Here is an 8,849-nt window from a genome sequence, read left to right as displayed (position 1 = left end):
ACACAGGTAGTAGGTCAACACACACACAGGTAGTAGGTCAAGTAGGCCAACACACACACAAGTAGTAGGTCAACACACACAGGTAGTAGTTTCAACACACACAGGTACTAGGTCAACACACACGCAGGTATTACAATCAGAAAAGCACCACAACCGGTCTTGAAATCTTTGTAAAAAAATTGACTCGATGGATTAAAATAATATTTAAGACAAGTGAACTAGATTAGGGGAGATAATCACTCTCTTATTAAAAAAAAAGTCTACATCTTTTTTTTTTTTTAATCAGATCCATTATTTTTTTTTAATCTAATACAATAATTGATTTATAATTCTTTTTTTTAAAACAATTTTTTTTCAATACAAAAATATTTTTTTTAAATCACCAGCACATCTATTCTTTAGACCAAAGAAAACTACACAATATTTTTTTTAAACATTTTATAACAGCACACAATTTTGAATTTATTTATTGAAACCATTCGAGACCATTCAAGTCTGCGCCCATTGAGCATTACCCGAATCATATTTCACCAAGATGTAGCACTTTAAAAAAAACCATCAGGTATAAATTGTGCCAAAAGTAGATAAATGTGTATATTTTCTAAACACGCATTTTTAAAAAGATTACATTTTTTTTCCAGGTTTGAGGAATATCTATGTTAACGTAAAAAAGGGTTAAACGAAAAATGTATGGTCTAAGGGAAACAAACATTAAATTTATCAATTTTATAGGTTGTTTTTTTTTCGCGGTTACCTCGCTTAAATATCTTATTTAAATGTGTGCTTAAAACTTTGCAGAGTTAGCAATAAATTTATAGTCAAAGGGAAACAAAAAAAAAAATATTTTCACTTTACAGTCTAGCCAAAGTTACCTCAGTTTAAAATTTTGAATCCGTTTTGTTGGGATAACACAAGCTAAATATTTAAAGAGTAGGCACACTAAATAGTAAACACATTTTAATCTACTATTAATTTTTGTATATTAACTTAAATAATATTTATGTGTATCAATTTTTAATGTTAATAAATAAACACCCTAATGTAAGCGAGATAACCACGGCAAAACCATGTCGTTAAATTATTTCATGATTGTTCCCCTTTGACCATAAATTTGAATAATAGTTTTTTAAAACAAATTGGAATAGCCTATAACTGCCCTTTGCATAGCGAGCGATGTATGAACAAAACATGTTTGTTTGTCTTGAGTTTTGATACTTAGATTTTAGTGTATTATTACAATCGAATTATAATTGTAAAATTACACAGCAGCAAAGCCTTCCGACGACATAGTCCTACATTAAATGAAATAAATATAAAAACCTTGATAACTAGAGAAATGTCCCGTTTAAGGGGAAATAAAACGGTTTCTATGTTAATTTTTTTTCTATATTAATTTTTGTATATTAACTTAAATAAATATTTATGTGTATCAATTTTTAACGTTAATAAATAAAAATCCTAATGTAAGCGAGATAACCACGGCAAAACCATGTCGTTAAATTATTTCATGATTGTTCCCCTTTGACCATAAATTGAATAATAGTTTTTAAAACAAATTGTTGAGTTTTGATACTTAGATTTTAGTGTATTATTACAATCGAATTATAATTGTAAAATTACACAGCAGCAAAGCCTTCCGACGACATAGTCCTACATTAAATGAAATAAATATAAAAACCTTGATAACTAGAGAAATGTCCCGTTTAAGGGGAAATAAAACGGTTTCTATGTTAATTTTTTTTCTATATTAATTTTTGTATATTAACTTAAATAAATATTTATGTGTATCAATTTTTAACGTTAATAAATAAAAATCCTAATGTAAGCGAGATAACCACGGCAAAACCATGTCGTTAAATTATTTCATGATTGTTCCCCTTTGACCATAAATTGAATAATAGTTTTTAAAACAAATTGTTGAGTTTTGATACTTAGATTTTAGTGTATTATTACAATCGAATTATAATTGTAAAATTACACAGCAGCAAAGCCTTCCGACGACATAGTCCTACATTAAATGAAATAAATATAAAAACCTTGATAACTAGAGAAATGTCCCGTTTAAGGGGAAATAAAACGGATTCTACGGAAATTTAACAGTAACCGCCCAATCAGCGGACATGATGTGCAGGGGTAGACACGGTCTGCGACACTCATTCTTAGCTATTGAAACTCGGATTTAGTGAGGGGACTTCAAATGCCTTAGAGCCATTTCAGTTACTATAACCCGATCTAACTAACGTACAATATTATGGACATACGCACAATTAAAATAAAATCTGTGTTCCAGTTCCCAACCTAATCCCAGTTGTAACAATGCCACAAGACGCTAAACATCGCTGTGGGTCACATATACATGTGCTATGTACATAATCAACAAATGGCTGTATGTTAGGAGCATGTGTTTGTGTTGATGGTAAACAATGGCACCACATGCTCGGTCACGTGACTTCACAATTCAGCTGGTGGTGAGTAAGGTGCTTTATTTATGGTGATGACGAGTTCGTTGTGTTGTGCTATATTTACTGGTGTATTGAAGAATGCGTTGTATGTGTTTGAGAGCCCCCCCCTCCCCGTCGTGTTATTTATTAAAGCATGTCCATGTCAACATGTCTGTCCATGTCTGACCTCCACATATTACTCAGTAGACTTTCCTGAAAATCTATTTTCCCTGTAGATCTCCCCACTCTACTTCACCTACTCTAAAGAACCACTTGCCGTGTTATGTCGGCTACTCCTAGCTCGACTAACCCCACGACAAGGATCAAATATTATTTCATGAATGATTTGATTTACCAATCTTTTCAAACTTTTGATGTTTGCATCATTCTCTGTTTTTAGCGCAATTTCCATACTGGCAAATTGCGTTTAATAATGCGTCATTTCTGGGTGGATGTATGGATGTGTGGATGTGTGTCCGCAGCCTTTAAGTCGTATCTCCTCCTCAACGAAGCAATATCGAGGACTAGTTCCAAAAGCAAATATGTTAAGCAAGTTCCAAGGATGATTGTGGGCCAAAACAATTCCCGGAATTCCTTCCTGGATTTCCCGGAAAAGCCAAAAAAACCTCGAACAAATGCAGTTTTTGCTCCACTTAGCGACTTGAAACATTTACTAATCGATTCCTGCCATAATTTAGACCAATATTGCCGAAGAAAGTTTTCAAAAATATCCTTTCGTTCGGTCAAAAAAAATTTTTTGAGATGATTTAAACTGAGCATCTTGTAGGCCTAGGATGATATTTACTACTTGTTTAAACTGAGCATCCTGTAGGCTTTTTCCCCCTTTGATGCGTAGCTTGACGCGTTCTGCGGTACACGCTGCCATTGGCCAGACTCGCGCAGATCTCGCGAGGGGGCGGGGACTAGCTCTGCTCGTGTGGAGAGAAACGAAAAGGGGTGCTCGCGTCTCGCGGTTTGGGTGTGAGAAAATAGTGGTGTGGGTGTGAGAAAATGGTGGTGTGGGTGTGAGAAAATGGTGGTGTGGGTGTGAGAAAATGGTGGTGTGGGTGTGAGAAAATGGTGGTGTGGGTGTGAGAAAATGGTGGTGTGGGTGTGAGAAAATGGTGGTGTGGGTGTAAGAAAATGGTGAGAAAATGGTGGTGTGGGTGTGAGAAAATGGTGGTGTGGGTGTGAGAAAATGGTGTGGGTGTGAGAAAATGGTGGTGTGGGTGTAAGAAAATGGTGAGAAAATGTTGGTGTGGGTGTGAGAAAATGGTGGTGTGGGTGTAAGAAAATGGTGAGAAAATGGTGGTGTGGGTGTGAGAAAATGGTGGTGTGGGTGTGAGAAAATGGTGTGGGTGTGAGAAAATGGTGGTGTAAGTGTGAGAAAATGTTGGTGTGGGTGTGAGAAAATGTTGGTGTGGGTGTGAGAAAATGGTGGTGTGGGTGTGAGAAAATGGTGGTGTGGGTGTGAGAAAATGGTGGTGTGGGTGTGAGAAAATGTTGGTGTGGGTGTAAGAAAATGGTGGTGTGGGTGTGAGAAAATGGTGATAAAATAGTGGTGTGGGTGTGAGAAAATGGTGATAAAATAGTGGTGTGGGTGTGAGAAAATGTTGGTGTGGGTGTAAGAAAATGGTGGTGTGGGTGTGAGAAAATGGTGGTGTGGGCGTGAGAAAATAGTGGTGTGGGTGTGAGAAAATGGTGGTGTGGGTGTGAGAAAATGGTGGTGTGGGTGTGAGAAAATGTCGGTGTGGGTGTGAGAAAATGGTGTGGGTGTGAGAAAATGGTGGTGTGGGTGTGAGAAAATGGTGGTGTGGGTGTGAGAAAATGGTGGTGTGGGTGTGAGAAAATGGTGTGGGTGTCAGAAAATGGTGGTGTGGGTGTGAGAAAATGTTGGTGTGGGTGTGAGAAAATGGTGGTGTGGGTGTGAGAAAATGGTGGTGTGGGTGTGAGAAAATGTCGGTGTGGGTGTGAGAAAATGGTGTGGGTGTGAGAAAATGGTGGTGTGGGTGTGAGAAAATGGTGGTGTGGGTGTGAGAAAATGGTGGTGTGGGTGTGAGAAAATGGTGTGGGTGTCAGAAAATGGTGGTGTGGGTGTGAGAAAATGTTGGTGTGGGTGTGAGAAAATGGTGGTGTGGGTGTGAGAAAATGGTGGTGTGGGTGTGAGAAAATGTCGGTGTGGGTGTGAGAAAATGGTGTGGGTGTGAGAAAATGGTGGTGTGGGTGTGAGAAAATGGTGGTGTGGGTGTGAGAAAATGGTGGTGTGGGTGTGAGAAAATGGTGGTGTGGGTATGAGAAAATGGTGGTGTGGGTGTAAGAAAATGGTGGTATGGGTGTGAGAAAATAGTGGTGTGGGTGTGAGAAAATGGTGGTGTGGTTGTAAGAAAATGGTGATGTGGGTGTGAGAAAATGTTGGTGTGGGTGTGAGAAAATGGTGGTGTGGGTGTGAGAAAATGTTGGTGTGGGTGTGAGAAAATGTTTGTGTGGGTGTTTAGATAACTTTTGACGGGAAACTTGGGCACCGAATGTTTGATGTTGAATAAGATTAGAGATAAGAAAAGGGAGACTATTTAACAAGGGCGTGTATAACAGCGGGGGGGGGGGGGGGGTAATAGGGCCAAAGGTTAGGTGACGACACACCGACAGTACCTGCACTAAACTAACAGGATCAAGTCGACCTTGGCCGTGACCTGATTATTGAATAGTTCCAGAGGGCAAAAACTCACGTCATTTACAACAGGTGGTAGTTTTGTCAGATGGTGGTTAGACGGTGGCGTGGTCAGACGGTGGTGTGGTCAGATGGTGGTGTGGTCAGACTGTGGTCAGATGGTGGTGTGGACAGATGGTGGTGTGGTCAGATGGTGGTGTGGTCAGACTGTGGTCAGATGGTGGTGTGGTCAGATGGTGGTGTGGTCAGATGGTGGTGTAGTTAGATGGTGGTATGGTCAGATGGTGGTGTGGTCAGACGGTGGTGTGGTCAGATGGTGGTGTGGTCAGATGGTGGTGTAGTTAGATGGTGGTGTAGTTAGATGGTGGTGTGGTCAGATGGTGGTGTGGTCAGATGGTGGTGTGGTCAGACGGTGGTGTGGTCAGATAGTGGTGTGGTCAGACTGTGGTCAGATGGTGGTGTGGTCGGATGGTGGTGTGGTCAGACGGTGGTCAGATGGTGGTGTGATCAGACGGTGGTGTGGTCAGACGGTGGTCAGATGGTGGTGTAGTTAGATGGTGGTGTGGTCAGATGATGGTGTGATCAGATGGTGGTCAGATAGTGGTGTGGTCAGATGGTGGTGTGGTCAGATGGTGGTCAGATGGTGGTGTGGTCAGATGGTGGTGTGGTCAGATGGTGGTGTGGTCAGATGATGGTGTGATCAGATGGTGGTCAGATGGTGGTGTGGTCAGATAGTGGTGTGATCAAATGGTGGTCAGATGGTGGTGTGGTCAGATGGTGGTGTGGTCAGATGGTGGTGTGGTCAGATGGTGGTCAGATGGTGGTGTGGTCAGATGGTGGTGTGGTCAGATGATGGTCAGATGGTGGTGTGCTCAGATGGTGGTCAGAAGTTTTTGTGGTCAGATGGTGGTGTAGTCGGATAGTGGTCAGATGGTGGTGTGGGCAGATGGTGGTGTGGTCAGATTGTTGTGTGGTCAGATGGTGGTGTGGTCAGATGGTGGTGTGGTCAGATGGTGGTCAGATGGTGGTGTGGTCAGATGGTGGTGTGGTCAGACGGTGATCAGATGGTGGTCAGATTGTGGTGTGGTCAGATGGTGGTGTGGTCAGATGGTGGTGTGGTCAGACGGTGGTCAGATGGTGGTCAGATTGTGGTGTGGTCAGATGGGGGTGTGGTCAGATGGTGGTGTGGTCAGACGGTGGTGTGGTCAGATGGTGGTGTGGTCAGATGGTGGTGTGGTCAGATGGTGGTGTGGTCAGATGGTGGTGTGGTCAGATGGTGGTGTGGTCAGATGGTGGTGTGGTCAGATGGTGGTGTGGTCAGATGGTGGTGTGGTCAGATGGTGGTCCGATGGTGGTGTGGTCAGATGGTGGTGTGGTCAGATGGTGGTGTGGTTAGACGGTGGTGTGGTCAGACGGTGGTGTGGTCAGATGGTGATGTGGTCAGACGGTGGTGTGGTCAGATGGTGGTGTGGTCAGATGGTGGTGTGGTCAGATGGTGGTGTGGTCAGATGGTGGTGTGGTCAGACGGTGGTCAGATGGTGGTCAGATTGTGGTGTGGTCAGATGGTGGTGTGGTCAGATGGTGGTGTGGTCAGACGGTGGTGTGGTCAGATGGTGGTCAGATGGTGGTGTGGTCAGATGGTGGTGTGGTCAGATGGTGGTGTGGTCAGATGGTGGTGTGGTCAGATGGTGGTCAGATGGTGGTGTGGTCAGATGGTGGTGTGGTCAGATGGTGGTGTGGTCAGATGGTGGTGTGGTCAGATGGTGGTGAGATGGTGGTGTAGTTAGATGGTGGTGTGGTCAGACGATGGTGTGGTCAGATGGTGGTGTGGTAAGATGGTGGTGTGTTCAGATGGTGGTATGGTCAGATAGTAGTGTAGTCAGATAAATAGGTGACATATAAAACCATCATTCCTGACAGATGGTGGTTTAGTTAGATGGTGGTGTGGTCAGATGGTGGTGTGGTCAGATGGTGGTCAGATGGTGGTGTGGTCAGATGGTGGTCAGATAGTGGTGTGGTCAGATGGTGGTCAGATAGTGGTGTGGTCAGATAGTGGTGTGGTCAGATGGTGGTGTGGTCAGATGGTGGTGTGGTCAGATGGTGGTGTGGTCAGATGGTGGTCAGATGGTGGTGTGGTCAGACGGTGGTGTGGTCAGATGGTGGTGTGATCAGATGGTGGTGTGGTCAGATGGTGGTGTGGTCAGATGGTGGTGTGGTCAGATGGTGGTGTGGTCAGATGGTGGTGTGGACAGATGGTGGTCAGATAGTTGTGTGGTCAGATGGTGGTCAGATGGTGGTCAGATGGTTGTGTGGTCAGATGGTGGTGTGGTCAGATGGTGGTGTGGTCAGATGGTGGTGTGGTCAGATGGTGGTGTGGTCAGATGGTGGTGTGGTCAGATAGTGGTGTGGTCAGATGGTGGTGTGGTCAGATGGTGGTGTGGTCAGATGGTGGTCAGATGGTGGTGTGGTCAGATGGTGGTCAGATGGTTTTGTGGTCAGATGGTGGTGTGGTCAGATGGTGGTCAGATGGTGGTGTGGGCAGATGGTGGTGTGGTCAGATGGTTGTGTGGTCAGATGGTGGTGTGGTCAGATGGTGGTGTGGTCAGATGGTGGTGTGGTCAGATGGTGATGTGGCCAGATGGTGGTGTGGTCAGATGGTGGTGTGGTCAGATGGTGGTGTGGTCAGATGGTGGTGTGGTCAGATGGTGGTGTGGTCAGATGGTGGTGTGGTCAGATGGTGGTGTAGTCAGATGGTGGTGTGGTCAGATGGTGGTGTGGTCAGATGGTGGTGTGGTCAGATGGTGGTGTGGTCAGACGGTGGTGTGGTCAGATGGTGGTGTGGTCAGATGATGGTCAGATGGTGGTGTGGTCAGATGGTGGTGTGGTCAGACGGTGGTGTGGTCAGATGGTGGTGTGGTCAGATGGTGGTCAGATGGTGGTGTGGTCAGATGGTGGTCAGATGGTGGTGTGGTCAGATGGTGGTGTGGTCAGATGGTGGTGTGGTCAGATGGTGGTCAGATGGTGGTGTGGTCAGATGGTGGTGTGGTCAGATGGTGGTGTGGTCAGATGGTGGTGTGGTCAGATGGTGGTGTGGTCAGATGGTGGTGTGGTCAGACGGTGGTGTGGTCAGATGGTGGTGTGGTCAGATGGTGGTCAGATGGTGGTGTGGTCAGATGGTGGTCAGATGGTGGTGTGGTCAGATGGTGGTGTGGTCAGATGGTGGTGTGGTCAGATGGTGGTCAGATGGTGGTGTGGTCAGATGGTGGTGTGGTCAGATGGTGGTGTGGTCAGATGGTGGTGTGGTCAGATGGTGGTGTGGTCAGATGGTGGTGTGGTCAGATGGTGGTATGGTCAGATAGTAGTGTGGTCAGATGGTGGTGTGGTCAGATGGTGGTGTGGTCAGATGGTGGTATGGTCAGATAGTAGTGTGGTCAGATAAATAGGTTATATATAAAACCATCATTGATGACAGCCTTTCTCGTCTTAATGTTGCTGTCATTCAGTACCAGTGTAAAGTGAGAGCTGTAATTTCGTGACTTGTGTTGACAGCAGTGTAGGAGGTCACTAGAAATCAGACGCCATGATTTATGGAGGGGCGTGGCTAATTATTGGCGTCTCCAGGACATCATTTTTGTTCATCTAATTTTTTTTGTACACTATCGCAGTAGCGTAGCGAGGGGGGGGGGGGCGGGGGGGCATATGTCCCCGGGCGCCGAGCTTAGGGGGCGCCAAAATGGGTT

Source organism: Physella acuta, unplaced genomic scaffold, assembly GCF_028476545.2.
Source record: "Physella acuta isolate Inbredline_101_S28 unplaced genomic scaffold, ASM2847654v3 ptg000079l, whole genome shotgun sequence".
NCBI classification, from domain to species: Eukaryota; Metazoa; Mollusca; class Gastropoda; family Physidae; genus Physella; species Physella acuta.
Note: the sequence above shows the minus strand (reverse complement) of the source record.